At 38.5% G+C, this 24,494-nt stretch overlaps 1 protein-coding gene across 5 annotated transcripts in view; it reads right to left on the bottom strand.

Annotated features, from left to right (window-relative positions):
• The window catches only part of NDRG4 (NDRG family member 4), a 1,570,634-nt gene that overhangs the window by 226,747 nt on the left and 1,319,393 nt on the right, over window positions 1–24,494 (bottom strand). The window lies entirely within an intron of this gene.

Raw genomic sequence — 24,494 nt, 5'->3', positions numbered from 1 at the left:
ACATATTACAGATTTGTTCGTAACATTATTTAGCCTTAATAACTAAGAGTTGTACAATAAGAAATACACAAGCACTGGATAGTAGTTTGATGTATCAACAAGTAAAGCAATTGTTAACCAAAATATATTCAGAAGTATTAATATGTTATAAAGCCATTATATATTACCTAGTATAATTAAAAATGTCCTAACTGAAATGACACACTTACCAGCTACAGGCAAACATCTATGAGTGACTGAAAGTCAGTTCCCATCTAATAGTGGCTGAAAGTGAATTCTCATCTAATAACGGCTGAAAGTGAGTTCCCTAACACTGCACTCATTTAAGAGTGGTTTGGAATGCCTAGTGAATATTAAGAATATTAAGAATTTAATGATTTATGTCAGAGGAGGCCAACCTTTCCAGGTCAGTGTGTTGTATGGACTCTACACTTACTATGATAGACACTCTACCCCCTACCTAAACTGTATAAAACTGCTAAAAAACTAACAAATCTAATGAGACTGCAAAAAGTAAAATTAAGTATGTGGATTTGATTTCATTAGGAAACATAAAAAAGAAAAGGAAATGTATAGTGATGTCTCTAGCAACAACTGCATTTGATAAACAGCTTAACAGACATTCCCAACATGAAAAGATCACAAGCATACCTGAAAATTGCACAGAAATATTTTACATTTACATGAACACAGAAGACCATATTTATGCTTTGAATATCTTCTGCGTGCAGTACATGGACGGAGAGGATACACAAAATGCATCAATTTAGTTAGTCAGAATGAGATGAAAGCTTGTACAGCTCGAGAGATCATGTCACCAAATTCTGTTTAAGGGGTCAGGCAGTGCACTGCTTTGTGTAAGACATTATACAACTCCTACTTTATATGAGTTTGCCACACAAATGCACTGCACTTTATATGTTCCTTAACACAGAAAACCATATCTAGTCAATAACTGTACAATCTTATCACTAGAGATGTTGTACTATGGATTTAAGGCAAAACCACGAGATAACAGGCACATCCCATTATGTGAACACTCAAATGGGCTAGACCAAAGAGGATGGAGGACCACATGTGGCCCCCCTTTGCTAAAAGTGTTCTACACTCTGGTAAATGCTCTAAAGAAACACTTCTTACAATGGAACAACAGCAAGGCTGGGAAATCAGTGCAGACAGGATTAATATTCCTATCTGAGGAACACGCAGAGGAAGTCTGAATTACTTAACGTAACACGGTGCTGTTCCAGATCAGAAACTTCCTGAATTAATGCATCAGGTTTAAGACAATTTGTGATTTTTTTTTTAATTATTTAACAAATTATTTGTGGTTATGGGTTATGCAAATGTAAAGATTGTTGAAGGACCCTTTATATGTAAATCCTGGGAAGGTTAACAAATAAGACAGAGACTTTCAGTGATAATTTATCAACATGAATATTCAAATTAAGTGAAGGGTTGCAAAAGAGGCTGAGATATAGGCTCAAACGTAGTTAGTAGGCAAGCAATCAAGGAGACCATTTATTAGCCTAGTGTGAGTTTCTAATTTCCTGAAAGCACTGTCTGGTTAAGTGACCTGCTCAAGGTTTCACAGCAGACAAAAAAGGCTGAAGGAATCAAACCTTGTACCACAGGAAGTAACACTTCACAGCTTTATTCCTCTTTCCCAACTGCCAGATAAAGCATATAGCCTTGAGGGGACTTGAGCCCACAACCTTCCTCATTTGTACTGTGCAAAGCACTTCATTTACAGGATGAGACACATGAAAGTATGGAACACCTATGGGACTTGAATGCAAAACTGTCATTTGTACTGTCAAAGGCACTTCATTTGCATACTGAACTACAGCAGAAGCCAAAAAAAAAAGCAAAGTCTCATAACTGAAAGGTTTTGAACCTGTGTGTGGAGGCCCCAGGTGATTTATAACCTATTCCTCTAAACACTGAAACAAAACAATAACTCTTAATTTTTAAATGGTTAGCCTCAACGGACCTACTGAAGGGACGATCAATGGACTGATGAGAACTGAAAATTTCTAGATGCTAAGAAGTACCAGGTAACAGATTCTTTTCTTTATTATACATTACAAAGTGGCCTCTTTCTCAAGGCAATATTTTAATATTATTTGAAGAATTATTAGAATGCAAGATCACCTGTATATGGAAAATAATAATGTAGAAGGTATGGAACATTGACAGGAACAAACCACAGCTGACAAAAAATCTTTCTGTAGTAAGACGTCTCTCCACTGTTGTAGTATAAATCTCCTGGTGCAAATACAATTCAGTTAATCACACCATGTAGTCAAATAAAACACTTTTATTAACAAAAATGCTTTTATTAACAAAAATGGTAAGCGCTTTCACCTATAAGGCTTCTTCAGACCAAATAAATGTAAACAAACATTCAGCCTCTCTTATATAGGCCTCCTCATGTATTATGCATTAATCCAGTAAAATTACTCATGCTGAACTCAAGTCTATTAAATAATATACCCCCCTTTTTTACACAGACATATATTTTATATACATTTTTTACTCATACTCATACATAGATTTTATATATGTATATTTATCAGATTTATTTTGAGTTTTATATATGTATATATATATATATATATATATATATATATGAACTGTTATTTATTTATTAATTTATTTATTCAACATATTTATTTGGTCTGTATTTATATACAATGCATCATTCTTGAAAGTGCTTTCATTGTTTTTATATATTGCTATGATCAGCTTCTTAATAGTAAGAGATGTTTTAAGGATTGTTTTAACATGGAAGAATTTTGTAAGAACATGAATTACTATAGAAGTATTATCTCATGTAACTATATATTTAGTCATACATTTTTATAGCCCAGGAAATGATGTCAGCATGAGTAATTTTACTGGATTAATGAATAATACATGAGGAGGCCTGTATAAGAGAGGTTGAATGTTTGTTTACATTTATTTGGTCTGAAGAATCCTTATAGGTGAAAGCGCTTACCATTTTTGTTAATAAAAGTGTTTTATTTGACTACATGGTGTGATTAACAGAACTGTGTTTGCACCAGGAGATTTATACTACAACAGTGGAGAGACTTCTTACTACAGAAAGATTTTTTGTCAGCTGTGGTTTGTTCCTGTGGATGTTCCGTACCTTCTACATTATTATTTTCATTTTTTTACATCGCAGGAACATTTATTCCATGGTGGTGCTACTTCATTTTACTGTATATGGAAAATGACAATGTTAGGCTTCTAGTAAGAAACTGTATTAATCAATTTTAAAAAAGTGTGCATAAATCTGAAGTCTGAACACCTTAAGTCATTTGCTGAGGCACATATGTAAAGTTCTTAACAAGTATCCTAAATTTTCATTCAGATAATTCTAGAAATCAGTCTGATAATTCAAACACAGTGAGATAGAGGTTGATATAGTAACAAAAAATGCCATGTTAATTTTTTGTCTTTCACAACTTTATATTTTGCATTTGTAAGACAGAGCTGTACAGTAACTCTTGTGACCTTTTCTAAAGCTATGTTACTGCTGACACCACAGAACAAATGAATCCACGTTAATTCTAAAAGATGAGCTGATAACAGTAGTAACTAATAATTAATTACATGTTTTCTTCACTGTTATTATATGGACATACTGAAAATAATGCTTTTTGGATCACTCTCATTATTGATGGGTTTTTAAATTTATTAGAAAACAAAGCATGTCTAAACTACCTGGGCAATGCATGGGATACACACTGAGGAATGGGAATAAGGAATTTCTGTAAACTAGGAGATGTTCCACTTTAAAGAGCGACACTAAAATATTGTACTAGTCACATTACAATGGGGGTCACAAGCTTTGATGAGCTGTGTACCAATTCCATCACCATCTGATTTATTGTAACTTAAAATTTTCTAAAGAAAACTGTGCACCTCAGTGCAACTGCTATGAAAGGGAAAGCAGGGTAAAAAAAAACACACAAATCTTTAGAAGGTTAAATTAAACAGGTATTCTATGACATTGCATTATGTAAGCACTTTAGAAACCACACTAAAAATCTCAGCTGCTTGTTTTTCTAAAAGAGACTATTTTCTTCTAGCAGACAGGAAATTAATTTTGTTTTATTTATTTAATTTTTTTTGGTAATCCTATCAGATTTTTAAAAATAGATGTTTTTTTTCATTAAGATAATTACTTTAAGTCTTATAAGTAATGAATCTGCAAACATTTCTAAATAATGGTTATATAATTCCAACTAGCCAATGAACTCTGAAATTTATAGTCCTTGCAAGTTCTAGCCTTGCTTTTACGTGCCATCCTATGATTAGCATTTAAGCATGATAATTTAAAAATCAATATTTATGGATTTTTGAAACAAAGTACTTTTCCAGCAGACGTAACTCTTAGTAAATATGTTAGTATTGTACCATAGGGAACTTTGAGAAAAGAGGGGCATCAGCCCTTATATATTTTGTACACTTGTATTTTCAACCAAAAGGGGGAATATCCTCTTATTGTATACTAACGTCTGTAAAGTCTACAATCTGTATGCTACTACTCTGCAATGTCTCTTTTGTACATTTTTCTTCTCTCTGTAAACTTATGGAGTTTTTCTCCCTAGGACTCTGCTGAAAACGGACAGTTGTTGTCCAGTCGGACTATCCTGGCAAATAAATGTTAAATAATAATAAATAAGTAGGGCAGTTTACGGAGAATGGGTTAAAAGTATTAAGTATAAAATAATGGAAGGCAAAATAATGGATGAGATTACTGAATGTTATGTGCCAATGACTTGGTTAATATATATATATATATATATATATATATATATATATATATATATATATATATATATATAGTACAGGAGAAGTACCCTAAAGGTAGAGTAAGCTGCTTTTCAATGTATATTCTTTTCAGAGGAAAGAAGCTTTTCAAGTTCTCCCTTAAACAACATCTCTTAGAAAACTGAGGATGCAAATGTGATATCAACTAATTCTCTAATATCAGGGCAGTATAATATATCATCAACTACTGAGCATTATCACCTTATTTCAGTCTCTGTATATCTGTGCATCACTCCAAGTCCTAGTAGCAGTCTTCAGACTACTGGCTAACCAAATACCACTTCTCTATATTGTATACTAATAATAATCCCAATTTGTTAACCAAATAGTCCTACTGGACATGCAGATGCTTTTCAGGGACCACTTGGTAACAATGCTCGATTATGAGACTTGCACAAAGTCACACAATAAGCAACTAACGATGAAGGAATCAAACGCTGTACCACAGAAACTACAGCTCACGACCTTAACCTCTGTGCCAAGTGCCACAGACAGGCTTGCTACCATGTATAACAAGATACAGCAACTATGTTTATTGTACAGATAAAAATATACACATCTGCTTTTACAGAACCTCTTGTTTTTCATGTGAATTTATGGTGTGAAGTTTTGCCATCTTCAGAAAATGTTTTATCTTCATTTCTCTGTCTTCCTTATTGCTGTTTTTATGTCATAAAATCTGTGTTCTTGCATACTGTTATCCAAATTGCCTCTCTCTCTCTCTTTCATTTTTTTAACTGCAATTACATTACATGTTTGTACATTCTTTCTGGAAAGTTCTCTCTCCAGGACTCCTGTAAAACGGGACATCCCAGCTAGACTTTTTATTCAAAAAACCTAAAACAAACAAGCAGACTAACTAAACAAACAAATCTAACTGTTGTCTTACCTAAACAAAAATCAAAGAGTGGAAGTCATTCAGTAAACTGTGTCTAGCAGGGCTGAAGAACACTGTGGTGTTTAAAAATGTAAAGTCTGACTAAAACATGAATGACAGTTTAGGTAATAATGGCAATTTTAAATATCTTCTGTCCAGTACTTAGGGCTCTGTCCTGGGGCCCCTCCTGTTTGGCATATACTTCTCAAAAGTACAGGCAAGCACAGAAGGGCTGTGGCTGACTAGGTTTGTGGACGACTGCAAACTGGGTGCTATAATAGAGTCTCCGGCCAACATGGAGATCCTCCAGAAGGGCCTAAATGATACTGATGCATGGTGTCAAAGCCATGGTCTCAAGCTAAATGCAAAAAAATGCGTAGTAATCCCCTTTGGAAAAAACAGAGTAGCCACAAACTACAACATAGGAGGTAATCCCCTGAAATCTGAAGAAGAAATAAGGGATCTAGGGACCCAAGTAGATATTCAGCTTTCCTTTGATAACGATGTTGCCAAAGTGGTTAGAAAATCCTTCTATGTGACCCATCTGATCACAAAAGTGTTTGCATCAAGATCTAAGGATGTAATGGTGCCCCTCTACTCTTCCCTCATCAGACCCATTATTGAGTACAATGCACCAATTGGAATGTACCTGGCTAGACATCTCCAGCAGCTGGAGAGACCACAGAGGTATCTAACCAAGAGGATTACTGGCCTCAAACAGTTGCCCTATGCAGCACGATTGAAAAAGCTAAAATTGTTCTCTGTTGCATACCGCCTTCTCAGAGGCGATCTCTGTCTAATGTACAGAGCCATGTCCAACCCAGAATTGTTGAACATGCTCCATCTTAGCAAAACCAAATCTACTCGAGCTACACGCTCTAGGGATATAAACCTCAACACAACAATGAATAGAACATGCTGGAGGGATAGATTACCTTCGCAGAGACTTCCCTTACTATGGAACAGGGTCCCGATCTACATAAGGCAGAGCCCCTCACTATCACTCTTCAAGAGGAACCTTGATGAGTGGATGGGTAACAGAAAGTTCACACCAGGGATCACACCAACAGCAGTACTAGATAGGGGCCAAGGGTACTAGCTGCTAGTACAAGGGTCTAGGGAACTACTAAAGGGGAGGTGAATACCGCACAACGTGGCTGGGCTAATATATGCCTTCGGGCAGATAGCCCAGTACAAACCTATGAACCTATAAGGTACTCACAAATTAACCAGTTCAAAAAATAGCTTGGCAAATCAGGAAAGACAATTAATGCTGAATATTTAATACTCCAATTTAGCATAAGTAAAACTGCTTCACCAGGTCTAAATCCAGGTCACTCAGTCTGCAAAGACTGGTAGGGCCTTGTCAATGAAGGATGGGCTAGCAAAACTTGTTTTTATCTAAAACACAGTACTGGGTATGATGTCAGATGTGTGCTGCATTACCCAAGACTCTAAAGTATTACACTTAATCATAATATTACATAATGTAAATGTAGTATTTATACTTCATTGATAAAATTAGTAGAACAATAATTTATCCAGGTTCAGGGGCAGTGCTAAAAGGGGGCACAAGAAGGCAAGTGCTACCCCATGAAAATGTGTGCCTGCTCAAGTGCCCCAGTCCCTGGAATACTAAAAATCCACAAGCACCACTAGATAATAAATACAACACTTGACTCTTTTAGCTGAGTTCATCATAGGAGAGCAAGCACAGTTAAATGTTTAGCGCAAGTGTGTTAGTATACCACAGAGGGCATAGGCCTTTTGAAAGAATCCTTCATCTCCATTCGCCTACAGTGTGACTGTGAGCAAGTCAATCAGACAGTACTCCTGGGTCATCCCTTCCCCAATTACTTTTAGCATTGCCCAGAATTGTTCAGTAAAGAAATTTATTTTATTTATTTATTTTACATTTGTTTACCAGGATAGTCCGACTGGATATATGTCCATTTTCAGCGGAGGCCCGGGAGAGAAAAGCTCCATTAGCCAATAATTACAAAAATTACACAATAATTACAAAGATTACACATCGAGTTAGTTACATAGAAAATGAAAGACAAAGAGTTATATACAATGTTATAGTGTTATTCCCAAAGGGACTCACAGTTTACATTAGAGCAGAAACAATCAGACTGGTACAGTAAATAGTTGAGGTAAGGTATTATGCAGATATGAATTCATTTTACAGCTTAGTCAGGGTAGGAACATGGACAATGGAATTGAGAACTGAGTTGTGTTTCAGACTTTGCATCCTTCAGAAAATGCTTGCTAATGCAACTTTTTAAGTATATAAGAGAAAGGTTTAAATTCTGTTCTTGATTGTGCTGTCTTTGTCTCTGATTCTTGATCTAACAGGTTGGGAGGGCATGGGGGTGTGTGAAATGGAATGCACTGAAAGGTTATAGCTTGTATGGTACTCACAAGGTTGCAAGCTTGCTCTTACCTGTATTGCTTAATTCCTTTATGCTGACTGTTTTTTTTTTTTTTTTTTTTTTTTTTTTTTTGCTGGGGTAGGAGTTGCATATCTTGCCCATCTGGGGCCTTTGACTTTTGTACCTTGAGTTGTTATTTCTGAGAGTTTTTAATGATTGAAAAATTGGAACTGTGAGCTCTCTCTCTCTAGTCATTAGTAAATGTTCCACATTTTGACCATTTATTACACCTTATGAGAGGTAGGACAGTGTTCTACATTTTTAAGATGGAAAGTTGACCAAGGCTAATTCTTTGCTTATAGTGCCATGGATGCTACAGTAAAACTGTCTGAAAATGAAAAAGGCTTAGCTTAATAATTTAAAGATATTTAGTTTTAATTATCTCATTTAATAAAATTACAATTTCTTAAAGTTTTCTGCTTACTTCTGTTCATAAACAGTTATAATAACATTCAGAAAAATTATATTTGCGAGTTTTAAACATTTACATGTCTAAAAAAGAGTATTCAAATCCTGAAATGGGTTATTGTAACCAGACATTCCCTTCTGATTACTATCCAGAACTGTTTTTGCAGAATGTCCCTGAGTTTTGCTTCATTTTTGGTTTTCCAAAAACCCACTTGTGATTACAATTAGTTAGTCATGCCAGTCATAGAGTTTTATACTTCTTATTGTTCAAAAACTGCATATTTATGTGAGATGTGATGTTCTGATAACTTTTTATGTGAATTAGAGTAATATTTAAAAGTTGTTCTTGATTTATCCCCCCCCCCCATTACTTTTGGCTTTGTCCAGAATTCTTGACCAAATAAGTTGAGGGAAAGGATGCTTCCCAAACATTCAGATCTAAATTATTTTTTTGGTGTTACGTCAGAAACCAGAAATAGAAGACTAGATGGTTCATGTTACCACATTTGTTTGGTACACCTTTTGTCTTTATTAGTGCTGTTTTCCTTGGAGCGGGCTGAAAAGGGGTCTGTATCATATCACCGAAGAGGCACTGCAGCGAACCCCTCTTCATCGATACATGCACATCGAATGCACAAAACTGCAAACACTGACATCAGTGATTTCTTTCTCTGGGAAAGAAATCGCTTGCCTCAAAACATAAACACATCATTACAAACATGACAAAGTGGGGGGCTGTGCCCCCCACACACTTCTTAACTAAAAATACCAACTCCAAGATCACACTACATTCGGGAAAGCAGCAAACTTACAGGTAAGGCCAAGCAATTTCTTTTCCAAGGAAAGAAATCGCTGATGTCAGAGTTCACGGTTTTGTGTGCTCGCTGTATATGTGTTGATAAAGAGGTGTTCGCTGCAACACCTCTTCAAGTATTTGATATAGACCCCTGGAAATCTAATGTGTATTTGTTTACAGTCTCAGCAGCTCATGAAGGTAGCACATCTGCTTTTGATGCAGAAGACTGTGGGCTCTATTCCTATGCCATGTATTTGGATTAATTTTCTAACACTGACACATAAGGGGGGAGTTGGTGTATTCCTGGGAGTGCCATCCTTTGGATGACACATTAAACCAAAGGTCCATCTGCCTGAGTTTGCGATAGTTTGAGTGGATGTAAACAATCTCATGGCATACACCTCCACCCCAGAAAGCTCTAAAAAGATGTGTTTTGAGTCTGACTGGAGAAGCTAAATGGTCAGCTGGGGATGGGGCAAAAAGCATAAAGAATAAAAAATGCATCGCTTCAATAATACATGGTTCACATAGAAGTCCACCCAAACCCCCTTCTATATGAACTTGGCCTTATCAGAACTCCACTTAGAGTCACTATCATAGCCAACAAACATGCCTACTGCAAGTCCCAGCAGAAATACTGCCAGGCAACCTAAACTTATATGGCTCTGAAATCAAGAAACCTCTAGGAAAAGACGAACAAAACCTTTCAGCCCCACTTTATGATGATCAACTCCCCCCTTCATAGATCAGCTGAAGTATTTAAGGACTACTACTCCCAGCCAGTATCCAAAACAGAAAATAGTAGTGTCTTTCTCCACTGGACTTCCCACCCAGAGGCCCTTACCTGCCTCACTCTAATGATTCAGTTTACCAAATCCTTACAGATATTCTGAATAAGTATTTCTTCACTATCCTTCCCCTCTACTCCAATTTCATCAGAAAAGCAACCATCTATATACGTCCCCTACTAACACACATAGTTTATCACTCTACTTATAGGTACAATATGGGAGCATTTTTGCTGGGACCTGCACTAGGCATGTTTGCTGGATCTGATGGTGACTCTAAGATGAGTCCTGAATGGCTTTGTATAAGTTCCTTTCGAAGGAGCTTTGTTTCAAGAAAAACAACTTAAGGTGCAAAAGTCCAAGGCCCCAGATGGGCAGTGTTCCTAAACAATGGAAAAGTGTCACCAGTGCTTCTATCATTAAAATAAATAATCTTGTTCTCAAATTGTAAAGATGTGTTATGATCCTCAGTTGTGTTTGTGATGTCCAGTCTAGGCGTGAAGTAGGACTTCAGTGGTGCTGGGCAACAGAATAACTTTACCACCTGCAGACGCCTGTACTTAAAGCCCAGAAAGGAAGCAAGAGCTGAAAATGTGTACGTTAAAAAGAAGTTGGTACAAGGGGTTAAGAAGCGATAGAAAACCTTTTTAGCTAAACATCAAAAAGAAGGAGGGTCAGACTTAGCCAAACTGACTAAAAATATGAAGAATGTCATGAAAAACTAGGAAAAAAGCAAAAGTAACTGAAAAAGCTCTTCATTTTGATAAAGGAAGAAAAGACAAGGGGAAGCCATGATGTAAGAGAGGCAAAGCAGTGCATGGATGCCAGTACAGACAAGGGATGAGATGAACTGGGAAGGGACAGCACTGCAGGAGGATACAGTACAAAGCTTAGGTGGGCTACCTCTTACAGTCATCCTAAACCTGGCTAGTGTATCAATAAATCAACTGACAGAGATTCTAACTTGATCACTGGCCAATGCAGAAATGCCTAAAGAGTGAAGGCAGCAAGTGTGACACAATTACACAAAGGAGGGTTTGGAAAAATCTGTTGGAAGGGGACGGGAAGAATGAAAAGATAAAGGCGTGCTGATTTTCCAGAGCAGAATAATCTGTAGTACCACAAATCATATTAATTTATAAACAGAAGGAGTGGTTAGTCAAATCTGATCAAATTTTTATAATATAGTTACAACAGATCTTGACAGGGGAGTACCAACAGACATGGCCTGCCTGAACTTCCTCTAAGGTTTTTAATTTGGTCCAAATGGAATACTGTTGAGTTTGAGGCTAGAATCAAAACAGGAACTGTACTGCAACATAGTTGAACACAGTGATAGAGAGAGTTGTGGTGAAAAGGCCAGGATCATAAATCAGCCAAGTGATGACCACAGTACAGCAGGAATCTATTCTGTGTCAAGCACCTTTCAGTATGTTTATTACAGGCATATCTAGGAATCAGTAATAGAAGGCCCGCCAAACAGAAAACAAGTTGGCAGCTACCAGCTAGTGCAGACAGCTTCAAAATACTGCACTAGGGCCACAACAACCCTAATGTATTCCAGCTAACAGTTAGTGCAGACAGATACAAAGTACTGCACTAGGGCCACAACAACCCTGATGTATTCCAGCTAACAGTTAGTGCAGACAGATGCAAAGTACTGCACTAGGGCCACAATAACCCTGGTACATAAAGTATAGTTGTGTACACTTACCATAAATGTAGATGTTTGAGTGTATTCACTGTTGCAGTCATTACATATGGGTAATCTGCTGGCAGGTTGTCCTCAGTCGGCCTGAATATCAAAGTCTTGGGTCCTGCGTCGGTTGCTGTCTCCTCTTCCATGATGTCAGGTCGTCAGGGGTATAAAACATGCAGCCAACACTATTTTATTCAGTTTTTCTTGCCCCAGATGTCAGGTGCCCCCCAAATGGGGAGCAAGTATATATATATATATATATATATATATATATATATATATATATATATATATATAAAGCACTATATGTAAATGCACTTTTAGCAACATAAACTTTACCTTCATCTAAAAGCAAATACACCACAAAAGCTGTAGAATATAGTGAAGGAAAGAGAAGTTATAGAAAAGGGGGATGCTGGGTGGGTAACCCGGACTGCAACAGTGAATACACTCGAACATCTACATTTATGGTAAGTGTACACAACTGTGCTATGTTCTTCATGTTTCACTGTTGCAGTCATTACATTTGGGTAGAATCCCAAAGCTATGGATGGGAGGATGGAACTAAATAGCATTAGGAGAGGCTATGAGGCCCTGCAAAACTGCAGTGGCAAAGTCTGCCCTGGATTTGGAGAAGAGAGGCAAATGATAATGCTTTGTGAAGGTATGAACAGAGCTCCAAGTAGCAGCTTCTAAGAATGTCTTTGGTTGGAACTCCTCTGAGAAAGGCTGCTGAGGTAGAGGCAGCCCTGGTGGAATGTGACCTGATTCCCTTGGGTACAGGTTTACCATGGTGCAAGTAGCAGAAACGAATGCAGTGGCTTATCCACTTAGAAATAGTCTGCTTTGATATAGCCTTCCCCTCTGATCCTGAAGCAAATGCCACCAGTAGTTGCTCAGACTTTTTAGAGATTTGGTCCTGTTTAAGTAGAATCTTAGTTGTCTGTGTACGTCCATTGAATGCAGAGTCCATTCCCCCTTGTTCTGTGGATTTGGGTAAAATGTTGGCAGGTGAATTGTTTGGTTAAGAGCCACACTGGATACCACCTTAGGCATAAAGGAATGATTGGTCCTGAGGGACACCCTGTCCGGGTAAAATGTAATAAAATATTCCACAGCCATGAGAGCCTGTAGCTCTGAAACCCTTCTTGCTGAAGTGATTGCCAAGAGGAAAGCTGTTTTCCAAGATAAAAATTTTAAATCCGCAGTAGCTGCTGGTTCAAAAGGAGACAGGGTGAGTTTTTCCAGCACAAAATTGAGGTCCCATGCAGGATTTGGTGATCTTCTGGGAAGCCTTAAATTTTTGGCCCCTCTAAGATACTGTCTTAGCAGAGGATGAGAAAAGAGGGGAGGCTCCGTGTTGTAATGAGCCAAGATGGCAGAGGCATGGATTTTTAATGAAGAAAAAGATAGGCCCTTGTTAAGCATCTCAGTCAAGTACTGTAAAATCTGAGAGATATTTGGTTTTGCTGTGTCCATTCCTTGTGCATGGTTCCAAGCACAGAATGTCTTCCATTATCAACATAAGATTTTCTAGTACTAGGCCTTCTGGCTTCCAAAATGACATCCATCACAGATTTACTGAGAGGTGTTGTTTGAATAATTAAATGATAAGCCATGCTGCAAGGTTCAGAGTTTGGAGATGAGTGTGCAGAATTTGATTGTTCTGTTGAGACAGTAGATGAGGTATTTGAGACAAGTACCAAGGAGGGAGTTGAGACATATTCCTTAGAATTGGGAACCAGTGCTGGCAAGGCCAGTCTGGAGCAATTAGGATCATTTTTGGTTTTTCCTGTCTGACTTTTAGTAACACCTTGGAGAGAAAAGGCAGAGGAGGAAAGGCATAGACTGATATGTTTGTCCAACTGAAGGATAGGGCGTCCACTTTCCATGCTCGTCTGTGATAAGTCCTTGTGCAGAATTTGTCCAGTTGATAATTTTGGGGAGAAGCAAATAGATCTATGTCTGGGCTCCCCCATTTCTGTGTTACCATGCTGAAGATTTGTGGATCCAGTTTCCACTCGTGCGGGTCCATAAGATTTCTGCTTAGGTCGTCTGCCAGAGTGTTTTGTTTTCCTGGCAGGAATTGAGCTTGAAGATGTACTTGGTAAGTCAAAGCTGTGTTCCACAATGCCATGGCTAGTCTGCAAAGGGGGTAGGAGTGTGTACCCTCCTGCTTGTTTATGTACCACATAACCATGGTGTTGTCCATTTATAAGTAGTTGTCCTGGATGAAGTAAGTCCTTGAAGGCTGTCAGAGCATTCTGAACAGCTAGCATCTCTTTCTGGTTGATATGCAGATGCATTTGTTTTGAGCTAACATATGCCCTGAATGCATCTCCCCGGCAGGTGGGCCCCCAAGCATAGTCTGATGCATCTGTAGTTAGGGTTTGGGTGGCAGGGGGTAGAGTGAATGACAGTCCCTTGTTTTGGTGACATGTCTCTGCCCACCACAGAAACTCGTGTTGTAGGCAGGGAATGAGAGGAATCATTGTTTCCAGACTGTGTCAATGTTGACTCCATAAACTTTTTAGGTACCATTGAAGTTTCCTCATATGCAGTCTTGCATATGGAATTAGTAGAATGCAGGATGCCATAAACGCCAAAGCCTGCAGAATTTGTCTTGCAGATAACTGGGTTTATGTTGCCATCTGTTTGAAGTATGTTGTCAGTTGCCTTTGTTTGTCTGGCATAAGGTAAGCCATCTGGGCAGTTGTATTCAAACTTGCACCCAGGAATGTAATTATTTGAGAGGGTACCAGTTGGGATTTCTTTTTGTTTATTGTGTACCCTAGGCATGTTAGAAGCCTTTTTACAAATGCTACATGTTGAAGAAGAATGTCCTTGTTCTCTGCTTGAATGAGACAATTGTCCAGGTAAGGATAAATTGGTATGCTTCTTTGTCTGCAAAATGCAATTACTGGTGCCAGGCACTTTGTAAAGAACTTAGGCACAGTATATAAGCCAAAGGGCAGTGCAGAGAATTGGTAATGTAAAAAACCTGCCTTGAAGTGGAGGTATCTTCTGCATGATTCCCTTATTGGGATATGCAGGTATGCCTCTTTTAAGTTTAGAGTCACTAACCAAGCATTCCTGCCCAGCATAGGCAGTAGCTGTTGCAAAGTCAGCATTTTGAATTTTGGAATGTCCCGGTATATGTTCAAAATCGATAAGTCCAGTATTGGACGTCTGGCATTGTCTTTTCTGGGTAGAAGGAAAAGTCTTGAATAAAAACCTTGTCCTTCTTCCTGTTCTGGTACTGGCTGAATAGCCCCCATATCCATGAGGGACGTAACTTGTTTCTGAGCTTCTGCCCATTGATTTTGTGACAGATCTGGCCAACCGTTTGGAACTGGCAAAGTATGGAAATGAAATCTGTAACCCTGGGATACTATGTTTAATACCCATTTGTCCTAGGTAATTAACTGCCAAGTTTGAGCATGAAGTGCTAATTTTCCCCCCAAGGGGGCTGCCAAAAGATAAGTGCTTGGTGAAGGTAGAGGGAAGTCATTGAGACTGCTTACTGTAGGGTTGTGCTTTGTTTCCTCCAGATTTGGAGGTGGAGGCACCCCATTGCTTTCACCTGTAAGAAACCTGTGATTGGTATCTAGAGCCTGAATTTGACTTGACATGCTCTGTTGGACACAGGAAAGGACCAAATTTTAGTAGGCCAGTGCCTACTGAACCTGGGTAGCTGCACTTGTAAGAAATCTTTTACAGTTTGCATAGATTTAGATTTGTCTTCCATTTTCTTTAAAACCTCTTCTGCCTTATTACCAAACAGAGTATCATGCTGTAAAGGGGCATCCAACAATTTAGCTTAAATGTGATCAGGCAGATTTAAGTGCGGCCCTGCAAGAGGCCTCCAAGGAATCAAAACCACATTGTAAAGTATGCTTTCCAACCTGTTCTGCTGCATGCAATAATTCCTGTAATTCTTTATTTTCCATACAATCAGAAATCAACATAATTTTCTGTTTCAATAAGCCCATAACATGCTGTTGATATTTAAGCATATGAAACTGGCAGTTTAAGGCTCTAATTGCCAAAGTTGCAGACGTATAAACCTTCTTTCCCCATCTATCCAGCGCCCTGGAATCTCTATCAGAGGGGGTAGGATTTTTGGCTGTAGAGGCCTTTACACCTTTGGGACCCTGTGAGATAGTCTCAGGATCAGCAGCAGGATTTTTTGAATAGAAATTTGTTGTGGTCAGGAACACTGTAATGTCTGTCTGGCTTACTAGGAGCCGGAGGAAGGGAATCAGGAGCCATGCTTGATTCCAAAAACACATCATCAACAATGTCTAATACAGGAGGTATTGCCAAAGGCCTATGATGAGGAAGAAGAAGGAAATCCCTAAGCCTCTTTTTTGATTCACAGAAATCCTGACTCTCCCAATGAAAATGTTCCCTTAAAGTATGCAAGGTTTCTCCAAAAGAATAATCCTCAGGAGGAGATGCAGTTGGGATGGATTCTTTTGCATCTGAATCCTCATAGGGTGGAATAGAAACTTCCTGATCAGAAGAGGAATCAGAAGAAATGGAAACCTGATCTGAAGATTCTTAATCAGTGTCTTGCCTAGGCCTCTTAGCAGGATGGGGGAGGGGGGCGGTTGGGAACCCCTGATCAAGGTAATTAAGTCCTCAGTCATTTTGATCATCTGTTTTTTAGGCATAGGGGCCTGAGCACGTGGCTCATGCGTCAGTTTTTTCAGACTTAGAAGATGTTTTTGATCTTGTTTTTGAAGCTGGCGTTGGTTTTATATAAAAATATATATTTATATAAAAATGTTGAGGCCTGAAAACACCCACAGAAGCCGGTGCCTGCTCAGCAGTTCTGGACCCATCCAAGGGAGAGACATCCGTGGGTTCAATACGCTGAGAATCTCGCCACATACCGGACTCCGCATGGGTCTCAGTAGAGGCCTGCGACTCAAAAGTAGTGGGTAGTAGGGGCTGCAAAAGCACTTCACTGAGTACCAGTGAACTGGCGACTGGCTTAGGAGAAGCTTCACTGTCAGTTTTGGACCTCAACGGTCTGTGTCTGTCTTTTTCTTTGCGTTTTTTGTGAACTCTAGTAGTCGGATTGCTAACCAATGACATTTCAGGGTAATTAAATCTGGATCCAAAATATTTTGAAGCAAAAATATACTGATGCTTAATAGTGTGTTGGTTAAATCTAGCACAAAACCGACAGCAAGACACGTTATGATCTGGGCATAGGCAAGGAATACAGTACAAATGAAAATCCTTATGAGGTATTTGCTTCCCACAAATAATGCAGTTATTAACTTTTACTGACATTGGTAAGGAGTAAGAAAGTTTCCCCAATGGGATACTTAGCTTTAGTTGAAGACTTTGGTTCTGAAACTCGAATGCGAAAATTTCAGGAGTCGGTCGACCAGCACTTGCGAACTGCTTCTGCTTCGGGCACCAGTCGGCAAGAAAGACTGAATAAAATGGCATCGGCTGCATGTTTTATACCCCTGATGACCTGACTTCATGGAAGAGGAGACAGCAACCAATGCATGACCCAAGACTTTGATATTCAGGCTGACTGAGGGCAACTTGCCAGCAGATTACCCAAATGTAATGACTGCAACAGTGAAACATGAAGAACATCTGCTAGCAGTTAGTACAGATAGATACAAAATACTGCACTAGGACCACAACAACCACAGTGTATACCAGCTAACAGTTAGTGCAGACAGATATAAAGTACTGCACTAGGGCCACAACAATCCTGGTGTATACCAGCTTACAGTTAGTGTAGACTGATGCAAAGTACTGCACTCGGGCTACAATAACCCTGGCATATACCAGCTAACAGCAAAGACAAAGTATTGTATTAGGGCCACAATAACCCTGGTGTATACTAGATAACAAATTTTCTAAGCAGATGCAAAGTACTGCACTAGGGCCACAACAACAATGATGTATACCAGCTCACAGTGCAGATACAAAATAGTGTACTCTGGCCACAGCAGCCCCTGTGTGTACCAGCTAACAGTGCAGACAGATAGAAAGTACTGGGCTATGGCCACAAAAACCCCAGTGCATACCAGCTAATAGTGAAGCTAGATACAAAGTACTGTATTATGTCCACAACAACCCTGGTGTATACAAGCTAACATTTAGTGCAGACAGATAAAGTAATGCACTGGGGCCACAACAACCCTGATGCACAATGGATAACAGTCCAGATAGATAATAAAATACTACACTAGGACCACAAAAACCCTTGTGTACACCAGCTAACAGTACAGACAGATAGAAAGTACTGCACTAGGGCTGCAACAACCGTGGCATATACTAGCTAACCGTGAAGACAGTTACAAAGTATTGCATTAGGGCCACAACAACCCTGGTGTATACCAGCTAACAGATAGTCTAAACAGATGCAAAGTATTGCACTAGGATCAAAATAACCTCACTGTATACCAGTTCACAGTTAGTGCAGACAGATACAAAGTACTGTACTAGGGCCAAAACAATCCCGGTGCATACCTGCTAACAGTTAGTCCAGATAGATGCAAAATATTGCACTAAGACAACAACAGTCCCAGATTACACCAGCTAACAGTTCAGGAAGATACAAAGTACTGAACTAGGGCCTAAACAATCCCAGATTATACCAGCTAACAATTAGTGCAAACAAAGTACTGTACTAGGGCTACAACAACCCCAGTATATGTCAGCTAACAGTGCAGACAGATATAAAGCAGTGTACTAAGACCTCAATAACTCCATTGTATACCAGCCAACAGTGAGTGTAGACAAATGCTAAGTATTGCACTATGGCCACAACACTGATGTATAGCATCTAACAGTGCAGACAGATGCAAAGTACTGAACTAGTGCCACAACAACCACAGTGTACACCAGCTAACAGTTACTGCTGAAAGACACAAAGTACTGAACTAGTGCCACAACAACCACAGTGTACATCAGCTAACAGTTACTGCTGAAAGACACAAAGTACTGTACTAGGGCCACAACAACCTCAGTGCAAAGTGTCAGTTGGGGAATGGAAATTATGGTGAGTAGGAAACGACTTGAGGAGCTTATCAAACCAAAGTTAGACCACCAGGAGTACAAGGATTGATCCATGGAAGCAGCACACAGAATGCAGATATGTATCTTCAGGACATAGAATCCAGAAGTAAAGAACATTGTCTGGTTAAATGACTTGCTCAGAGTTGAAGAGCAGACAAATAGATGTGAAATGAATCAATTTCCTTTACTCTGGACTATAGGAAACAGCTCATTAACAGCCCAGAGCTTTAATCCAATGTACTAAATGCTAGACTAGATATTGTAGCTAACTAGGCCATGTTTGAAAAGGACTAGTTTGACCTGGCTATCTTACTTGATGACTTAATAACTAGAGTTCTGGTGTTTAAAACTTTCTATGGAACCAAAAAAGTTCATAATCAAAAAGAACATGTTCAAGAGGCAGAAGTGTCCCAAAAAGTGTTCTCGTATGGAACAGGCTTTCTATCCATGTGAAGCTGGGTTCATCTATTACTCAGTTTAAATACATCCTAGACCTATGGATGGGGAATAGAAAATTTACACCGGACCTGGCACCCATGTCCCTTATGGACAGAGGTAGCTTATAACTGTCTGTCCCTCAACATCCTATATGGATACAGGACATCATTATTCTTTCGGGGAAACTTGGCTAGGCTTAGAAAGGCCCCCCAGGTCATTAGCCTAGTAACAATCTATGAATCTATAAAATACTACCCTGAAGCAGCACCTATTCAAAGCACATTGAATAACTGATCCTTAATTAGAGAGTACATCACTGTTTTGAAGCACATGAAACATATTTATATTAACAGAATACAAATTCTGTCTAATATTACAAAGCATTCATTAGCTGGAGTGTGTCTGTCCTGTCGTGTCAGGTTTGTCTTGGACAGTAGGTTACATGCTGAATAGTATAATGCTTGTATACGACACAGCTATTTTGGAGACACAAGGTTCCTTGACTGTGATAACTCTACAGCCATTTGAAAAAAAATGTTTAGGAAATACTGTTGCACTTTTTACTAGTCAGAAATAAAAATGTCTGACAGTTTTATTTCAATGAAGAATGTATTCTTCACAGCATTGCTGCCATTTCATGACCACTAAGCAGTTTGTTATGCTGAAGGAAACTGACAATACGCACAAAGATAAAAGCACAGCTCTGTGGAACGCCATCTCTTTCTCATTACCATTCCAGGGTTGTCTCTCTGCAGCACATTCAAGGTGACCTCTGCATCCGCATTCTTAACACCTGCATCATTTGTCTAGTGCCAGGACTTCAACAGCAAAGAAAAAAAATACACAGTCTATTGCATCTGGTGCAGAACATGACCCAGTACAGCAATAAACAGCTGGCGAGTTTATCTTAGAAATCACAGTAACGTGAATATGTCTGCTGCATTCACCTGGTCTTGGACATGTGAACTTTTAAACTGTCTCACAGCACAGACGAATGGCTAAGTAAACACAGCAATACAGTCAGGATACACGTAACTTCCATTATTAATTATCTTGGACTGTAACAGTGGCTGCCAACATTACAGTGGCTGACCAATGCTATATTAGTACCAAAGAGTAGTCTTACTGCCTAAGAAGCTAAAGAAAATCAGATGCGTCTCTTATCCCCATTATCTATGCATGAAATCAAGTTACTTCTGGCACAATGTGCAACACGTTGATTATGTCTTACAAATGCCAATCCTGCTTCATGGTACCAGCTCAGACACCACCACAATCAACCAATTAAATCGCCTTGCCATTCTGTCTATTCTTATGAAGGCTTCAGTGCTACTTACCCATCATACCAAAAGGCAAAATATATATTGCATTTGCTTGCTGGAATTTTATTAAATGTTTTGCCACCCATTTTAAAGGGATGCTATTATTTCATGCAAAGTGTGCAAAGGAACTGGGCAAAGTCTGAATCTAACATGATAAAGTGAAACATACAAGTTTGGATACAGATGATAAACGCTGGTTCAGACAGAAGCACTTGGGAAAGTTTAGCAATTATGGGTAGTTATAATGACATCCCTCTCTGAAGTAACACAAGAGGTGTTGTTATCAATTATGATAATGAATCTGTATAACATGCTGCTAACATGCACATTACTGGGCTCATCATACTAAGCAGTAAAGAGCAGAGATGGCTGCAGCCTGCATATTTTGTAAAATGAAGTTGTTGCATACTTTGCCAGCTGGCAAACTAGTAATTCTCAACTAAAAAATAATTTAACATTTAGCTTAATATGTACAGTAATTTAATGTGGTAATGGAGAGAATAACCTGCAATGATTCATATTGCAGAAAATGGATAATTTACAGTTTCATACATGCACAGCACTGTACACATAGTCTACAATGAGTAAACAATTTTGTTATGAAAGAAATAATTCTAGTTTGTGTGTAGCATACATCATGCATTTCAGAATTTCTTCACCTTTTCTAACTTCACTATACTTTCAGAAACGTCACAGCACATATTCACCACCTTCTGTGTAAGAAAATATTTCTTTATATCCTTCCTGAGCTAACCAATAGCTGTACATTCTGACTAAATTTGTCTTTGTAAAAGTGCAGAGTGGCAACTAGTGTGTGAGAGTGTAGGAGCAGAGTATACTCTGCTTCATGTTTACTCTTTAATGGGTGCAGGCATGTGAGACCTCCACCCTCACTGAATTTTGCAACTGGGTCTGGAAAGTGGAACTGCTATACAAATTTTGCTGTTCATCCTATAGTGGACCCTCTCTACAAAGGGACGCATATAGCAAGCTCTGACCTATCATCTTCAGTACATAGAGACAGCCAAAGTTCCTCCTTTTAAACTAATGGATAAACAGCATAACTCTTAACAGAAAACTCAAGGAAAGTATCCCAAATAATTTAAAACAGCTTATTGTTTCAAAGGAAAGAATGAGCTACAGGTTTGACATTTGATCATCTTATGCCACTGGGCAGTGCACAGTGGTTAGTAATATTGCTTCACATCACTTGGGCCTGGGGTACTTTCTTGTGTTTGCAGATCTTCCGTCTCTACTTTTGCCAAGTACTCTATTTTCCACACAAATCCCAAAGATGCACTGCAGGTGAAATGGTTATTCACCAGGTTGCATGTTGTATGTAAGGTTGTGGGCTATATGTCCTGTGATGGTCAGGCACTCTATAAAGAATTAATTTCTCTGCATTTCACCCACTGCATGCCTGGATAAGGTCTAGCAACCCCCAGAGTCCTGATACGGATTAAGCAAATAACCTGACAATGCATTTGACAGAGTGATCAATTATGTTTAAGACAGCACAAGAGAATTAATGCTCTGTATCTTAGCACTGTACAGTATGTGAAAGGGTGATGTGCTCAGTTTAACTAAGACAGAGTGAGTGAGTGAGTGAGTGAGTGAGTGAGTGAGTGAGTGAGTGAGTGAGTGAGTGAGCGAGTGAGTGAGCAAGTGAGTGAGCGAGTGAGTGAGTGATCTGCATCTTATTACTGTACAATATGAGGAAGGGTGATGTTTTCAATTTAGCAAAGACAGGGGGTACAAATGAATGATCTGTACCTTAGTACTGTACAGCATGTGAAAGTGAGATGTATTCAGTTTAACTAAGATAGAATGAATGAATAAATGATATGTATCTTAGTACTGTGCAACATGTGAAAAGGTGATGTATTCAGTTTAACTAAGATAGAGTGAACAAATGAATGAATGATCTGTATCTTAATACTGTACAGTATGTGACACAGTGATGTATTCAGTTTGACTAGGTCAGAAGTTAACTACTTAACTTATGTTTTCACATGATTATTGATTATCCCATAACAGACATGCCCTTCAAAATCACAAAGAGTATCAAAAGGTTCTCTGGAAGAGTTTACTTTCCTAATTAACAAATGTATAAACATCCTATTCTCCGTTTCAGAAGTATTACCTACAGCTACTTAATTTTATTTATGACACTAAAGCTTTGAAAAAACAAGGCATCACTTAAGGACAGCAACTGCTTTTTGGCAAAAGCAAACCTTATTTTAGGTAATTATGTTAATCCAGCTTCAGGCTCATTCACAGGGGTGAGATGGAGGATAAAAGTTCCATAATAAAACCCTAAAAACAGGCTAAAGGCAGCTTTAAAGGAGTCAGTCAGCCTAAGCAGTCTAACTTCTTGATCCCTGTATTCAGCATATCTACAGAATAATCAATGCATTCAGTGTACAGCCCGTAACCAGCAATGACAATCCATGTGCTTTGTACAAAGACTAAACTCCAGCCACTGAAAGGTTTGTTTTTGTGCAATTGTATGTTGTTTAGAAAGAGCAGGACATGGTGGTGTCTACTTTGTCCCTAGTAGCTGTTGTTAGATGTGAAGCAAAAATAGGCAGGAATAATTAGGCTACCTTCAGGAAATGTCCAGGATGATAAAGTACTATCCCAAAAGCTGCAGAGACCTAAAAGAAGACTGCTGCACAGTAAATGCATCCCAAGCGTCCATTCCTGCCAGTTTCAGCACAAGTACCTTGTCAAACTTGTGGAGGGATGAAGGCATGTTAAATAATGATTTTATTTATTTACTTACTTCATTAACTGTGATGGTGGGATTTATCCACAGACCATTTTCAGTCATGACTTGGCTCAATGTGGTAGTTTAAAATTTCAACATAGAATTACATTTGTAAGATACAATGTAAAAATAACACAGCATACTAGCAGAAATGTACAGACAAAATAATAACCATCAATGGATTTGGAAGTAAATGAGAGAACAATTAAATGACATTCATAGATTAGTAACAAAAATTAGTTATTGCACAATTTAGATGTACTCCAAACCATAAGAAACAAACATATAATGGTTTAATAATAGTAATTGTTGTAATGAGTCAGTTATGAGTACTTACAGTTGAGAACATTGGAATAAACTGAATGGATAGAGAGTATAGTGGTACTTTTGAACTGTACAAAATTATGCAACTCAATGAAGTGGAGAGTCCCTCAAGGAAATAGGTATGTAATGTACAAAACAGAGAGTGAATGCCTTCATTTGAGATAAATATTCAGTGACTGGTATGGCACTTCTTTACAAAAAGATGTTGCTATTAAGCATACTTTTTACATCTTACTGCTACCAAAATCCCTCTGCTTTACTGCTTTTATCATCATCATCACCATCCCCTAATCGTGTTCAGGTACAATGCAGTATGGGACTTCACCTCTGTGGATTTCAAAGTGGGACAGAGATCTGTAGAAAGAAAACCAACCTCTCCATTTTCTTTGTTAGAGGTTATGTCTATCCATCACGAACACTTTCTTCACTGGCTTTAAAAATTCTTCTAGACTACATGCAGGGCAATAGCCAGGATTTTAGGAACTGCAGTTACAGAATGTAGACTCCCACTCACAAGTGTACCCCCCTCCACCAACCCTAAGCAGCGCATTTTTTGAAACAATATACTTTTTCACTACTGCAAAAAAATTAAAAATCCTGATGTAACAAAAAAAAATAGCTGTCAGGCATTTTGAAAAATCATGCAGTTTAGATAATAACAAACTATGAGAGATATGCCATTTTTTTTGTTAAATAAATGTAAATTCTACTACATCTCATTGTACAAAGTAAATAA

The sequence above is a fragment of the Protopterus annectens genome, chromosome 8.part0, assembly GCF_019279795.1.
Source record: "Protopterus annectens isolate FY-2018-M chromosome 8.part0, PAN1.0, whole genome shotgun sequence".
Taxonomy (NCBI): domain Eukaryota; kingdom Metazoa; phylum Chordata; order Ceratodontiformes; family Protopteridae; genus Protopterus; species Protopterus annectens.
The sequence above is the reverse complement of the archived record's forward strand: the minus strand, read 5'-3'. Positions and strand labels throughout refer to the sequence as shown.